Raw genomic sequence first — 15632 nt, 5'->3', positions numbered from 1 at the left:
GTTTGTTTTTTGGGGTTTTTTTTAAAGTGTTCTTTAGGTTGAATTTGGAATGATACAGCTTCCATCTGGGAACTATTTTAGTTATAATTTGAAAAAACAGACTATAAAACACACACTCATAAAAACAGTTTGTCCTTTCCAATGTACTAGAAAATTATTCTCATCAGCCTCTTAAGGCACTCTACTTTTATGTATTTAAGCTCCATGGCATGTTCAGAGAAATAGTTACTGTGGGTTTTAATGCAGGGTCATATATAAATTTCCAGTATGGATCATTTGGGGAAGATTAATACAGAGAATGTGTTAATAGTAAAGAATTTGAAGTCATGGCAGATTTTGCAGCGCTTGCTATGCACAAATAGCTTAGTGACCGTAAAGTTGTTGTCCGGTTTTGCTTGAAAATGAGATGTACTCAAAGGATGTACTTGTAACTTTGAAAATCAAGGGTGCCGGTACATGTGCATGCATACCCCTACCTTGCTGTGGAAGAGTAGTTGACACGTATTGAGTGTTGGCTTTGGGCTAACAGTGCTTCAACCTGATCATCTATCTACTCCTGCCACTTTATTGCCATCTTGTTGGGAGCTGCAAGGTTTAACAGTGGGGTACACTGGGATTCACCGACTTGGCAGTGGGTGATCTAGCGTGGCACTATCCAAAAGCATTGATCAGTTTTCTGCAGACTTCTGGAAACCATCTTCTGCTCCCTGATTTTGGCTTTTTAGCGTTCGTTACATCTCCAGCTCTGCTCAGGGCAATTGAGTTTGTGGTACAGGGGCAGGAGTAAGGCGCCACTTAACAGCTTAAGAATTTACCAGCTGATACTGTCAGTTTTCCATAGGGCAACACTGATTACCAAGGCTTTGATTTGATGCTCTTATTCATGAGCCTGACAGAGCCTGTGCGTCTCCCTCACCCCCAGGGAGGTCCCTTGATTAAGTCATTCATACTTCATGGGACCTCATGGGGAGCCTGTGCTGCCAAAAGTAATGAGCTGAAAAGACCAGCAGTGTCAGATAATATCGGCATCCCGCAAAGATCTCATTCCCTTCTGATTCCTCGTTACTCTTGGTGGGCTTGGTTAGGATGCCATTGGATTTTTTGCGATAAGGAATTTTTTGCAGCTTGGATATGGAGAAGCAGGGTTGGGCAAGGGATGGTGCGAAGCAGCAAGGTGTCTGGCAGTGTTTGACCTGCAAGGGTTGCAGCTGCCCACCTTCTCCTTCATCCCAAGCAGTACTTGCTTCAGGGATTGTTGGAGACTTTAAAACAGAACAAAAAAACACCAACCCACCAAACCACCACCAAATCGCTTTTAAGTAACGTGAAATCCTGATTATGGAAATGTTATTTGTGTATCACAACATGCATTCATCTTCTGCCTGCTCAGAAATGCTGCCGGTGGCCCATACATGAACAGAAGGACATTTAAAGAGAATTTTGCTTAAAATGCACTTGTTAGGATGCCTGTGTAAAACTGGTGCCTTCATGGCCGAAATCGATGTTTTTGTTTGTGAAGCAGCATTGGTGTGCTGAGTAACTTTTATGGATGAATAAAATGTCGAGGCCTTTTTCCAAAGGAGCATGTGGCCTAAATTGGATAATGCAGCAAAACAAAACAGCAGAGAAAGGTGCGTAAAGAGCCCCGAGAGAGGATTGATGCAGGCTTTTATCTGGGAGAGATGGATGGTGGCATTCCTAAGCTTCTCCCTGCTAGCATTTCCCTGTAACAGATCTTTAAAATATCTGGAGTACATGTAACCTAAGATGTGATTATTATATTTTGAACAGAGCTAAGTTACGGTGATAGAAGGGTTGTGCTTTTATTATGCCTTGATTTGCCACAAGTGATGTTTGAAGCTGGAGGTTGATTTTAGACTCTGAAGGGAGATGAGGACTCCTGGCCTGCAGCCCCCGCACACATTGCTAATCCAGGTGAATGGCCAAGAGAGAGGAGGGATTTCTGAGCAAGCGCCTGGCAAAGATGTCCTGAACTGCCCTTGGGAGGAACTTCCCTGCTTCTCTCTTTCTTTTTCTCCTACTTTGGAGAGATCCTAAAGACACCAACTAGCTAACTTGGGTGTCTAATGTTTGGTGGTGTAAAAACCTTATCAGCAGCTGGGGCTGATGCTAACACTCATTATTAAAAGTTTGCCAGACTTTCTGTGTTTGAAAAATCCTATTTTTGGTTGCTCATGTTTTGTCAGACTTTATTTCAGCTAGAACTTTCCAGCTCATTGTCTGCTGGGAGATGTGCTTTTTGGGAAGACTCTAGTGAAAACCGTTCAGCTGTTTTGGAGAATGAGACTGAGAAAATACACACTTTCTTACAACTGAAAAAAAAAAAAGGCATGGTGACCATTCAAAGTCACAGTGCCCCTGCACTTGGGAGCAATGATCTGATGTTTGGCAGATGTCTCTTTTGCAGTTCCCGTAAAACTCCGCCAAAGTTGGGCCAATTTGGAAACATGTTGGGGAATAGGGGCAGGAAACTGGAGGAGGAGGGAGAAAAGATGTGTTGCTTAAGCATCACTGAATACCACCCTCGAGTTGGATCCTCTCCTTGCTGTTGCCTCAGAGCGTGTGATTTTGGGGAAGCTGCTGGAAACAGTCTCTTCAGAAATATCATTTTCAGAGCAGCATATGTTTTTGGAGACGCTGGATCTAGTTTTGCAGGGTTGGTGGGGTTCAGTGGGACCTGTCCTCTGTGTGTTTGTCTGTATGTGAAAATATGTATCTATATATAGCTGTATTTTGGTTGAAGATGGTAAAATATATCTACATACAGATATATTGATGTCTGAGGCATCCCCACGTTAGCAGAAGCTGCTGTTCCTACTCCCTCCCTGCCTCTGAGGCTTGTGTCCTTATGGAAGGACAATCTTAATGTCTTAAGAGCTTCATCCTGGGCCAGATTTGGCTTGAAACTGTTTCAGAAGATGTTTAGAAGAGGTGTAAGAAAACACACTTGTACAAATCTTATTTCTATAAGAATCTAGGTTGGAAGTGGGCTAAGGGCAGTGTTTCACACCCTGAAGTGTTGGGCAGAGCATCAGTGAGATGCAGAGCGTGGGATATAGATGCTCCAGCACCCACCTCTACCCTGCCAGCAGTTAGTGCCTGCAGGAAGCAGACAGGCAAATTGTTGTGACCCTGCAGAAATGGAGGCCCAATGGAGCAGAAACCCTGCCAAGGGACATCTTGGGTCAGGCTCTGCAAGTTACATTGATGCATCATGCCGCCTTCTTCAGAATAGTCTGGAGTTTTGCAGGAAGCCCCGTGGCCGCTCTGTACTCCTGTGGCTTGGGCTGGTGCATTGGCCTCTTGGCTTCGAGCATCATGGAGGACAGTGACGGTAATGACCCTTCTTTTCTGGTGGAGGTGGTTGTGACCAAAAGAAATAAGGTGAGGCATTACAGAGTGTTTTGTGCCTGTCTTCCTCATAAAGGAAAGTTTTAATCGCAGGATGGCTGAGATGAACAGACATCTCGTCTCTGCTCAATTTGCCCAGCAGGAATTACTAAGTGCATGAGATATTATTCAGTAACAAAACAAACCAGCAAACAACCTACTTGAAGGTGGAGCCTACATCAAAGTGCAACACTTGGGGTAGGTGGAATCTAAGTTGCCTGAAGAGCCTCTGGACTTTAATGACCTTTTAATAAAGCTTTTTCGCATGTTAAAGTTACAGACTCGAGCATTGGTGGTGGTAGCACCAAGCATCATTCCTGTGATGACAAAGATCTGCAGAAGTATTGGATGGGACGAGAAAAGTGTGAGAGTCGTTGAAGGATGTATTTGTCTTTACTCCTGGGCAAATACTTAACATTTGCCAGTTTTTTGAGTTATTTTGATTTGATAGATAGTAGATAAGCAGATTTATTTTTTAAGGATGACTTCTGCTTTATCAGTTTTCTCTTGTCCATAGTGAAAAGAAATTGAGTGTAATATCTTGTGCTTATAGGTAGGAGTGGGTTCTCTGTGAGCTTGTGGTAAAACGCTGCTCTGAATGAATTCAGTTTTGTGTGACTAGACAGTGTCAAAGCTGTCATGAAGATAGCGTAAGGCCATGTCTCTGCTCTTTTTTCGTCAGTGTAGGAAATAAAAGTAATGTAAAGGCTGTGATAAAGCTGTAGTGCTGTAAATGTGATCATGGGAGTTCGTAAGAATAGCTGCATCCTTGCTGGTTTTGTGATTTTCATCAAGTACGGAGTGGCTGCCGAGAAAATCTGTGGACTTCACAAAACTGATGGAGTAATAAATCATTACGAGAATACAATCAATGGCTTGGAGTAATCCAGATGACTTGTAAACTGCAGTCCCACAAATCATATGTGAATGACCCATGACGAAGTTGCATGTGGAAGAGCAAGCAGCGTGGGCCATGCCCGAGGAAGAGGGCTCTGCCCTGGACAGACAGTCGCTGTGACAAGGTACTTGTGGTTGTACTGAGCAGCCAAGTCTACTTGAATTCCCAGAGTGATAGTGCAGTAAGAAGTGTTTAATGCCATCTATGGACATGTGAACTGTGGAATAGGAACAAAGGATGTTTTCACTTCCAAAAACTGCATTTATGAAAATACTGGTGGAATAGCTTATTTAGCTCTGATATCCGTATTTTAAAATAGGCATGGGAAAAGCTAGAGAACATGCAGAAGGAGCAGCAGGGCAGTATTTGGAGTGGGGAGAAAATATCTAGAGTTCAGCTTTTTAAAAAATCTCCCACTGTGTTTGTTGGATCAAGAGAGAGACCGAAACACGACTCCCTTGTGTGGGGAGAGGGTGCTGGATGCTGCCGAGTCTGTCGGAGAGGACTGTGAGTAAGTACCAGCTCTTTGGAGGGTGATGTTAGAAGGTAGGCATGGGCTGCAATTAATCATCGGAGCAAATTGGCAGGAAGGGATGGATTCGCTGTCTCTTTGGATCAAGCCTTGATGCGTCTTTGGAAGTTGTACTTTAGCTAAAATCAGGTAACAGGGTTCATTGGGAGACATGTAACCAGTTACTTTTGCTTTACGTACGGGAATGCTGAGATACAGAGAGGCTGGGTCTGTTCTACTGGTGCGGAAAGTCCATGGCGTGGTCACAACTAAGGTATGGTATGTATCAGTCCAGTGTCTGATGCAAAATTGAGACTGTGTCAGGAGGCGGTTTCTGAACACCTCGTGCCAGCACAGTTCTGTGCAGTGACACCAGTTTGATGGCATTGAGCGAAGGGAGTTTCCTTTCCCTTTCTTGAAGGCAAAATCCCATAGCACCATTTTTACTGTGAAAGCAAAATGCCATCATTAAACAGACGGTGGTTTCGCGCAGTAAAATGCTGGAAGTTCTTGCTTGGACCACTTTCTTCCAAATTAATTTCCGCAGTGAACTGGAAGTGACAGTTTTCTAAAGGGGAAGTGTTGCTACCTCTATGTGCTTTATCTGCCTGTGGAAGAGGGAAGGACTTCTGTGCTGAGACAGACTCTAATGTCTTTGAAGCAGCTAATTTGCCCCTGCTGAGCATCCTTCCGCTTGCATGCTAGTTCTTTGTGCCACCCAACTGGTTTAATGTGAAATGATTTGTAATATCTCCAGCAGTGAGCTGTGACTTCAGGTGAAGAGGGACAGGCCAGCCACAGAGGACCTTAATTTGAAGGTCTAGTTTTTTCCTTAAAGGTTGTCTTGAGCCTGAGCAGCATGTACAAAGTGGCTTCTTTATGAAAGCTTTTTGAGTTAGCTAAGGAAAAAATCCTTCTTTTTCTTTTCCCCCTCAAAATTAAGTCCTGATACTGTCTGTTGTCTTGTTACTCCTTGTTGATAAATGATAGGAGTAACAGTGCCTGAGTAAATGCCCCATTTTCCTTATCCACCCTCATTTCTGCATTGAGCATCCTTGTGCATTCCTTCTTTTCTTGTGCCAAGCCCCGCTCTCTCTATGCAAGCGCTCCCTATACATCGTCATATCAGCCGATTGGCAGACTAGAGCTTGCCGAGGGGAATTTAGGGATTTTTAAAGGGGATCTTTTGTCAGTTGGGCATTTAGATAGTCACTCGGTCATCTAAAGGTACATGGTAAAGAGTTGTGTCTCCTACAAGAGGATGTGAAAGGGAAATTGTGGCTACTAGATTGGAAGGTTGAGGACACACAGACCTTTCAGTTGAATGTCTCCAGCATGAGCTACGCCCTGCCTGTGCGTTGGCAAGCTCCTAGTCAGCTGTAAGGTAAATTATTAGCTTAAACCCCTTTCCCTTCCAGTGACTCAGCAGGCAGGCAGTAGCTTTTAGGGCATCTCTAACCTGTTTGACTTTCGATTGCGAGTCTGAACCCAGACTGGCAGTCTTCAAAGGTAAACGGTTAGGAGAAGACGGTAGAAACTAATCCTTTGCTGGCAGGGCTGGACTTGACTCTTGTGGCGGGGGGGAAATAATTTCCCAGTTAGCTTCTGGGAAATCAGTTGTATTTATTCAGGTTTGCAGAAGAAACTAACAGTTTATCCCTATTCTTTGCAAGCCTTTTAAAATGCCTTTCTTGCAGCGGGATCATAAAATCTTTGACTTTGTGTCTGCTCTACAACAACAGGTTTTAATTTCACTGTTTGTATGATTTTGTTTGCTAAAGTGGAAGCTAGATAGGGGCTCTCTGGGGTTTTCTTCTGTGCTTTTTTTCTCTCCCATACACCCCTCCTGCCTCTTCCCAGTGCAGTCTGCACTGTAACTCTGGCATAACAACAGGCACCCACCCCAAGCAGTCCTTTATTTCTAGCTCTGTTTTACGTGTTCTTTTCCAGAGTATTAATATGCTGGGTAGCCTCTGTGCTCAAACGAGGCATAAACAATTCGGACAGCAAATGCTATAGAGCAAGTGCAGTTAATGGACCCAGATGGTTATGTTGCCAGTTTTATGTGACATGTTGCCTGCATTAGCCTGGGAAACTTTCGGTTCTTATATATCAAAGAATGCTTATTTAATGTTTTGTGTTGTCCAAACTTCTGCTGGACTTTGGCATCTGCTTAATGGCACTTGGTACCGCGGGTACGGGGGTGCCAGAAATGCCTTCTGCCTGACCTTGCCTAATGTCTCCATCCCAACCATGGTCAGCTCAGCAGCTTTCGTGGAGAGACCCTTGGAGAGATGCCAGTGCATGTGTGCACAGTGGAGCAGATTGCAGCCTCCCGTGCCTTCGCCGCGGAAGGTTGGCCCACCGGGTCTGCAGATCTGAGCTCGCCCTGCGCCACGTCTTGATCACCTTGGCCTTCTGCTCAGATTGGGTTAGAGCGTTGCATACCGGGGATGATTTCCACGGGCGTATTTCTGTATGAGGTTGCAATATTAGTCTACAGTAGTGCAGGAGAATGAGCTTAAATAACCATACTGAAAACAAATTTTAGATACGCAATAGCATGCCTGACAATGTGAAAAATAATGATGGTACAGGCAGATGAGTGAAATAAAGAAGCAACCTGGATGAGAGCCTTGAAAGAAGAGAAAATAGGGAAGCAAGTGGATATAATTGTTAGGAAAGGGTGAGATGGAAGCAGATTGTGATGTTTTTCTGGCTGAGGGGTAAAGGAAAAAGCTTTTCAGTGGACACTGTGAGGATGAGCGAAAGAAAATGGACAGATTTATCTGGATAGTGAAGAGAGGAGGTCAGAAAAGAAAGCTGAGATAGTTAAATATCCAAAGATGCCATTTAGTGCTATGTGTTTTACTCTTGGCCTTCCCCAGCCCCCACTAACGTGGATTGCTCCAGGCCACCTGGGGCTGCAAATTCTCCATCCCTGTTTCCTGCTGGGGAGAAGGAGAGCTCATCTGTGTACATATCCGAGATGCTGTTTTTAATTTCCAGGAGGATGTAGATCTTATTTGTTTATGTTGGAGCAGCAGGCTGGAGAGGCCAGGAGGAGACCATGTGTCTGGGAGCAGGGCTGGATTCCCTGGGGAGCAGAGGGCCCTTCCTGGGCATCTCTCCATTGCTGCTCTCCTATTCCAGCTGTGCCCCACTCTGCCTTCAGCCCATGTTCTTGCTACCTTCCTCCAACCCTGCATCCCAAAGGTGTTGTACCTGGTACTGTATTAACATTTCTCTTGTTGTAATAGCACAGATCCTTGCTGAGACGTAAGGACAGGTTTAATCCCTACCTTATGTATTCCAGCAGTCTCCGTGCTGGAGTTCCCTCATCTCCAGTGCTTGGTGCTAAGCTCGGTGTCTTGGCATGGTTGCTTAGGGCAAAGTTTCCTTTTTACTTTTTGAACCGATTCTTACATGCACGCCTGCCCGTACAGGCTGTGTGCAGCAGACATCTGTCCCTTGCTTTTCTCCTGTGGACGGTAGTGGTGAGGCACGCAGTTAAAGGTTGACGGTGGGCTGAGTAGCAGATGTTGGTAAATGTTGTCTCTGCAGCATATGCGCCGTTCTGCTCCATCTACGCAAAATGCAACCATGTTTGCCTTGCAGAATAACCAAGGGTGAAAGACAGGGGTGGCATGAAAAAAATGCAATTTAAACATTCTTTTAAAAAGGCAGCAACAACAAATTTCCGTTTCAAAGGATGGAGGGGTCCTTATCCACTAAAGACGTCACGCCATGCAGATTCCTGTGATCTCGAGACACCTTTGGGAGCTCCAGCTCACCAAACGGTAACACATCAAAGAAATGTCCATGGGGCTTGGAGTACAAACATGTAATATGCAGATGGCATAGGGACTTTACAAGGCTTTGAGTCCATGCCCAGGGAACAGATACTCCCTTGCTGAGAAGACCATCTGACAGCCTCCTTCTTCTAGGTGACTCTTTGCATCAAAGGTGACCTGAAAAACCTTTTTTAATACATTCAAAAAAAAAAAAGGCTCCCAAACGTAAAAATCCCGAAGTCCAGGTACAAGAGCCATCCCTCTGCTTAGAAGATCATACTTTGCAAAGTAAGTTTTGCTTGTCTTCACAGACTTTAAGGCATGGTTGCCTGTCACAGGGGCGTCTTTAGCTCTTGCTCTGGCAAAGGTGGAGCTCTCTCGTAGCACGATGTCCACATGTGCCAAGGGCAACTTGGAGGGATCCACAACAAGTGGGCAGTTGAGAATGACCCATTCTCCTATACTTACCATGTAGCATCATCTGTCATCTGATAAACTAGAGAGAAGGCATGCCATCCAGAGGGACCTTGACGAGTGGGCCCATGTGAATCTCATGAAGCTCAAGAAGGCCAAGTGCAAGGTCCTGCACCTGGGTCGGGGCAACCCCTGGTATCAATCCAGGCTGGGGGATGAAGGGATTGAGAGCAGCCCTGCGGAGAAGGACTTGGGGGTACTGGTGGATGAAAAGCTGGACATGAGCCATCAATGTGCGGTCACAGCTCAGAAAGCCAACTGTATCCTGGGCTGCGTCAGAAGAAATGTGGCCAGCAGGTTGAGGGAGGGGATTCTGCCCCTCAACGCTGCTCTGGTGAGAACCCCCTGGAGCACTGCATCCAGCTCTGGGGTCCCCAGCACAGGGAAGACATGGACCTGTTGGAGCGGGTCCAGAGGAGGCCACGGAGATGGTCAGAGGGCTGGAACAGCTCTGCTGTGAGGACAGGCTGGGAGAGATGGGGTTGCTCAGCCTGGAGAAGAGAAAAATCCGGGGAGACCTTCCTGCAGCCTTTCAGTACTTAAAGGGGGCCGATAAGAAAGATGGGGACAGACTTTTTAGTAGGGCCTGTAGTGATAGGACAAGGGGGAATGGTTTTAAACTAAAAGAGGGGAGATTCAGACTAGATCTAAGGAAGAAATTGTTTACGCTGAAGGTGGTGAGGCACTGGACTCGGTTGCCCAGAGAGGTGGTAGCTGCCCCATCCCTGGAAACATTCCAGGTCAGGTTGGACGGGGCTCTGAGCAACCTGGTCTGGTTGGAGATGTCCCTGCTCATGGCAGGGGGTTGGACTAGATGGCCTGGAAAGGTCCCTTCCAGCCCAAACCATTCTGTGGTTCTGTCATCTCAGCTGGGGATCATGGTGTTTGGCGGTTTCATCTGAGGTGACAGCGATGGAGTTGCTGAGGCTGTTGGTGCAGGAATTACTTGCGGTTCTTAATACTGTTTTAAGGCTTCTGTCTGTGCAGGATAAACAAATTAGAGCATTGGTTCCTGCAGAAACCTCACCTTTGTAATGGAGGCACTTTTGAGGCACCAAGTAATGCTTCATTATGCCGTGGGCGATGTAGGTTGGGCTCTCGATGCAACTCGGCGGTGTAACCGAGATCTGCAGGCAACAAGGCTGCCTCTGCCCCAAGCATGGAGAGACCCGGGTTCAGCTGGGTTTTAGCTTCTGCTGAATCAGGATCTGCGATGCAGATGAGAACACAGCCTTGCCTGCCCTTCCAGCTGAGGTTTGTCAGCCTTGGGAGCCCCTCCTCGCTGCAAGCACCCTGAGAGGTGGGGTAAGGTGGTCCCCATGCATTTCATGGCTTTCAGGTGTGTGGGACCTGGGAAAGCTCAGAATCCTGCGGAGCGGTGGGGAAGCAGGACTTGAATTCAGTCATACGATTTGTCTGGTGCCCAGTTTAATGCACTGCTTTGACTGAGAATGCCCCCATTTGTTTTGCCCTCCCACAAAGTAACGTTCCTTTCTCTTTTTCTGGGTTAGTTTTCATAATTGGGTCTGGAAGCGAGTCCTCTGCCAGGCAAGCAGCCAGCAGACGTCTCAGCGGTGGGATGTTCTCTGCCCTCCAGCCCCACGGTGCTCAGGGCAGCTGGGTGAGGGTGAAGACCAGCACCTCCTACCAGCTCGGTCTGGTGGGGAGAAGTGGTTGGGTTGGTCCATGAGTACAAGTTCAAGGAACAGCTGATACAAATTAAATCACTTTTTGATCGTCTGTAGAGAGGAGTCCAGCAGAACCCTGGGGTGGTGCTTGGACAAAAAGCAGATGCCTACTGTCTCAGGAATCCTCAAAACATTGCTCCTTTTGCCAGTGCTGCTTGAGGCTTTCCTGGGTTGGGTCTGCGCCAGCTCCGTCGTGCTCCGATCCTCTGCTTATCCCCTTCAGGGGCTGGCACAGCAGGGAAGTGGCGTTACCTGCACTTGATTGATGGGGCAGCGCTGTGCACAGCAAAACAAATACCCTGGGGATTTCTGGTGTCTCCTCTCCATCTCCTGGGACCGGGTCTGAAGGAGGGAACCACCCCAGCCTGCTTCTGCCAGGTCCCTCGCGTGTGCCGGCAGCACCTTGGTGAGCCATGTTTCAATCGCAGCACACGTTACAGAGGAGCTAATTTTTGTACGTAGGGATGAGGGTAAAGGAGAGGTTTGTTTGGAAGCAAATTAGCACAAGGTCTCCTTCAACTCCTAATTACAATGTATGCTGTCAGTCTGTCCTTTCACGAGCCCGGGCTGCACTCCATCCCACCGAGAGCCCATCACATGCTACCACGCTTGATTTTAGCCTGAGGGATGTGAAGCAGCATGTTGCCTCCTTGTCCATGTCGCAGCAGATGTGTGCCAGAGCGCTGCCGGCTTCCACCGATGGCAGGGAGAGTCACGACGCTGTATGTGTATGTACATGTGTTTTGGCAGAGCTGCAAAAATCGGCATTTACCACATATTACGGAGCCACCCCCCCTTTGGTCACGAGAGAATAATATCGCAGAAAGTGCACATCCCCACGAGGGAACAATTTGGTAGTAATCAGCAGTTGTTGACTCTTGAACAGCTCCTGCTGGTCCAGCCAGTTCTTCAAAGGCTGGGGGTTTTGGTCTTTTTTTTTTTTTAAATGGCAGCTTGCTAAGGGCCAGATATTGTTGTGACAGTACCTCTAAAATCCTTAAGCTGCTTGAATCACTCCAAGGAGCCAAGCAATAAAAGAGCTAGAATAAAATGTATCCCACAATGTCCTTCACTTCTGCTGACAACTGCAGTTTAAATTACTGGTGCAACCTTTTAGCATAGCTAGCTTGTAAAAACTAATAAAAAATAAAATGAAGTCATAACAGCTACTTACCACCGCTTCTCTGATGGGGAGTAGAGAGAAACTGCCTTTCTTCTCAGGTGAGCCTGTGCTAGTGTACTATTATTGCTGTTAATATTATTCTGATCACTGTCATTTAATATATGCTGTAATTTTTACATTATATAAGTTACACAGTGTTTATTATAGAGGGACTTTACCTTTATCATAAGGTAGCATTTATCCCATAAGCACCGTAATGTTTTTCAGGCTTACATTAGAATTATGCTTCAAAAAAACTAAGCTCTCAGGAGAGTGTTTCGTTTGGCTGATGCAAATTTGGGCATCCCATTGCCAGGTGCTCTGATTCTGTGGGTCCTTTGCCCCAAGTGTCCGGAGTTCCAGGGACCCAGAGTTATTTGTGACTTTGGAAAAAAAAAAATTTAACCAATGTGAATTTTTATTTTGTAACCTATGCATTCAAAGCTTGTGATAAAATATTTCCAGACCTCAAAGAGCCAGGGAGGGTTGTGTACAGGTGCTGGGTTCACGTAGTGTGGGTGAGCATTGGAGCGTGTATTTTGCAGGGCATGTTGAAATGAAATCCTCAGCTGTGGCTGTTGAGTAACATCTTCACACGTGATTTCTGGAGAACTCTGGAAAGAGCTTTGCAGTCCAGGGAGGAGCGAGGGCTAGAGGGGTCGTGGCTGTTAGTTCTCGTTTCTGCAAACGTCTTGTAGCCTTATGCAGATGGAAACGTGCCACGTCCTGCAGCCTGCCAAGAGAGAGACGAGCTGCATTCACGATACGTTTCCTTCTTTGTAGCCCAGAGATGGAGGCACTCGGAAAGCATTTTGCTAGCCAAAGTGAAAAGGATGGAGGCAGCCTTTATAAGCAGCTGCCAGTCTCGTCACCAGAGCCCAGCACCAGCCCCTGAGGACCAGCACCAGCTCCCTGCCGGGAGTGACGGCGGAGCTGGGACTGTGTGAAAGGCTGCGAGTATGGAACGCATTAGTAAGAGTAGGAGTGGGAAGAGGGAGGCTTGGGATACTCTGCTTGTCCTGGCCGCCAAAACTGTGACTGTCCAAAAGGCTGTGTAGGAGGGTGAAGGCAGGATGTGGATGGCCCTGATGCGCAGCGCTTTTTGTTCTGAAACAAAAGGAAATGCCACCTACAGCAAAGGCATCACCCGCTGAACGATAGTCCTGAAGCCTTGGACTTTGGTTAGCAAAAGGTATTTCATTTTGTTTCAGTTTTCTATATGTTTAGCTGCTAAGATCAGACAGTTGTTTGCAGCAGAAGCGTGTCTGAGAGAGGATTTGAGCTAGGAAAAAAGCTGGATGAAAAATCATTGTGAGTTACTGGGCTTGAGGCTGGAACTGGTGGGTGGAGCTCGGGGTGTGTCACGCAACAGGTCAGACTGGATGGCTTGCAGTGGTCCTCTATGACCTTGGCATTTATGGAACAATGTAGTTGATTATTTTATTTCATTTTTTGTGGGAAACGGTCAAATGCATGTGACTTGAGAGCTATCAGTTGCCAGGTGTTGTAGTGGAAATGTTTTCTGTGAAGGGAGCCGAGAACTCCTGCAAGGTGGCTTTGAGCTGATGAAGCACAGAGCTGGCGACTCACATCTCATCCCATTTAGCTACAAAGGATTTGAAATATCCCTTCTCTAGGTTGTCTCGTTTAGAGAGAGGTACCAGCAGCAGTGTTTGTAAAGTATGCTGATCATTTACCACTGCAGTTCTGCTGCTGTAGATTGTAGTGGCTCTTCTGAAGCCGAGTATCCTTATCCCCGGCTTCAGGTAATGGGCCAGGCTTTGGTGGAGTGAAGGTAACTAAGCAAGTCAGCAGCAGGGCTGACAACCAAGAGCATTTCTCGCGTCCTTCTTCTGGACCTGGCTGTCCCTGTAAGTGTGTGTAGTGCCCTTATAAGCCAAAGCATCAAATTCAGGTAGAGGAGGCTCGGAGTTCGTTTTCCTGGTGTTCCTGCAATGGAAGGGGCTCAGGACCAGGAGTCCAGCTCATCAAAACTTTGCTTGGGGAATTTTGGCCAGTTTGCTTTCTATTACGGAAGCCCTGCACTCCCTTTGAGTCTCTGCTGTGCTGAGGAATATGCAGGAGCCAGGGATGTGTCTCATTGCTCTGGGCATCATACCACCCAAGGAGGTATCCCTTGCCTTGGGCCTAATCTTGTGCCTGTCTCCTCAGCTAGTGTCCTCCAGGCTCCGATACTGCGCAGCAGCCCAGATTGTCAAGCCCATGGGAGCATTCAGGCAGAAAGCCGACTACTTATGAATCTCTCATCTGTTTGGAGATGGTCTGGAAGGAGTGTTTTTAGCCAGTGTGCTAATAGGCAGCCTCTCTTGCATGATGCCTCTAGGCGATGGGTAATATGTTTCTTAAGTACATGTGGTTTCGTTTGTGTTTTTATATTAAACAGGAGAAGAACCCTTGAGATCAACGCTGGGAGAAAGAAGAAAAGTAGTGAAGGAGTCGATGTGTGATGCAGGACAGGTCTGAGCCAAGGTGCAGAAGGTAAAGCACAAACGAGCCCTGCAGTGTCAGTCTGCTCCATGCTTGGTATTAGATTGCATCTTCCCTTGCTGTATTTTAACACCGTCTGCCAAAACATCTCTGCACTCTCCTAGCAACACTCCCTTCTCCCCATAGTCAAGTTAAAGTAATGGTGAGATGAGGAAAGCGTGTAGAAGTTGGGCAGCACCGGTGTAGTGTCACCCTTGGAGTCGTAATCAAACCCCTTACATATTTTTTGGCCATCAACTCTTTTTTTAATCATCTATTACTTGCTGAAAGTTTTAGTCAAATTCAACTGGCAGAACCACAGGCAAAGAAGTGTCATTTCACAATATTCTGATTTCAGCAGTTTAAATTCTGGTCTTAAAAGCAGCGTTGAATGTCATTAATGGTCTGAGCTCACTGGCTCAGTGTCTGGGTGCCTCAGGATCCAAATCCCCACACACAGCTCAGCGGGGGGAGTTGGGCTCTGAAACTGTGTGCATGATCTGAAAATCTTTCTTCTTTAGCATCGTTCATTAGGCAGATTCTTGTCCCAAAAAGCTTTGCAACCAAGGTAGGTTCACCATGTAGGTAAGGATTAGTCCATGGGCTGCTGATGCACAGCAATTGAGGGGGTGTGAGGCTGACGGGAGCAAGGGCAGTCTCACTGCAGAGGCTGGAGATTGCTGCCAGCAGCACATTTCTCCTTCTCCAGTTTTCCTCTCACTCCTGTAACGAAGCCAGAGGATGGGATTTCGTGCCCTGCGCTGAGCTCCTTCAGGCAAACTCTGGAGTATTGTCAAAACTGCTGATGAATTTGGGCTTGAGCAAAGGTGTCAAGCGTGAAGCAAAGTGGCTGGAGTGTGGAGTCACTCCTACCTCTGCCAGGGAGTGGTGTTTTCTGGCGGAGGGACGCAAGGGCACCGAGAAGCTGTTGCATCCTACGCAAAGCTACTCTGGCAGCCCCAGTTTTTGAGCGGAAGTAGCACATGGATTGTTACTGGGAGCTGCCACAGTTAATTCAAGTTGGGATTTGGCTGCCAGATCTAACTCACGCTCTTAGGAAAACTTGGATGAAATGTAGTGGTCCGTGATACAGCAAGAAGCAGACTAGGTGCTTTCAAGGTCCCTTTTGGCCTTGAACTCTATAATCTGGGAAAAAAATCACAGCTGCATCTCTAATGACACATGACCAGTTCAAGCCCCTGTTTTG

General features: G+C 46.7%; 1 protein-coding gene across 1 annotated transcript in view; it reads left to right on the top strand.

Moving 5' to 3' along the window:
• The window catches only part of EXTL3 (exostosin like glycosyltransferase 3), a 109636-nt gene that overhangs the window by 35639 nt on the left and 58365 nt on the right, over window positions 1-15632 (top strand). The window contains exon 2 of the mRNA XM_059833553.1: window positions 14343-14437. The gene's annotated coding sequence lies outside the window, so the exon portion shown is untranslated. The remainder of the gene's footprint in view (window positions 1-14342; window positions 14438-15632) is intronic.

Source organism: Gavia stellata, chromosome 2 (assembly GCF_030936135.1).
Source record: "Gavia stellata isolate bGavSte3 chromosome 2, bGavSte3.hap2, whole genome shotgun sequence".
In the NCBI taxonomy this organism is placed as follows: domain Eukaryota; kingdom Metazoa; phylum Chordata; class Aves; order Gaviiformes; family Gaviidae; genus Gavia; species Gavia stellata.
This window is presented reverse-complemented; position numbering and strand designations above follow the sequence as displayed.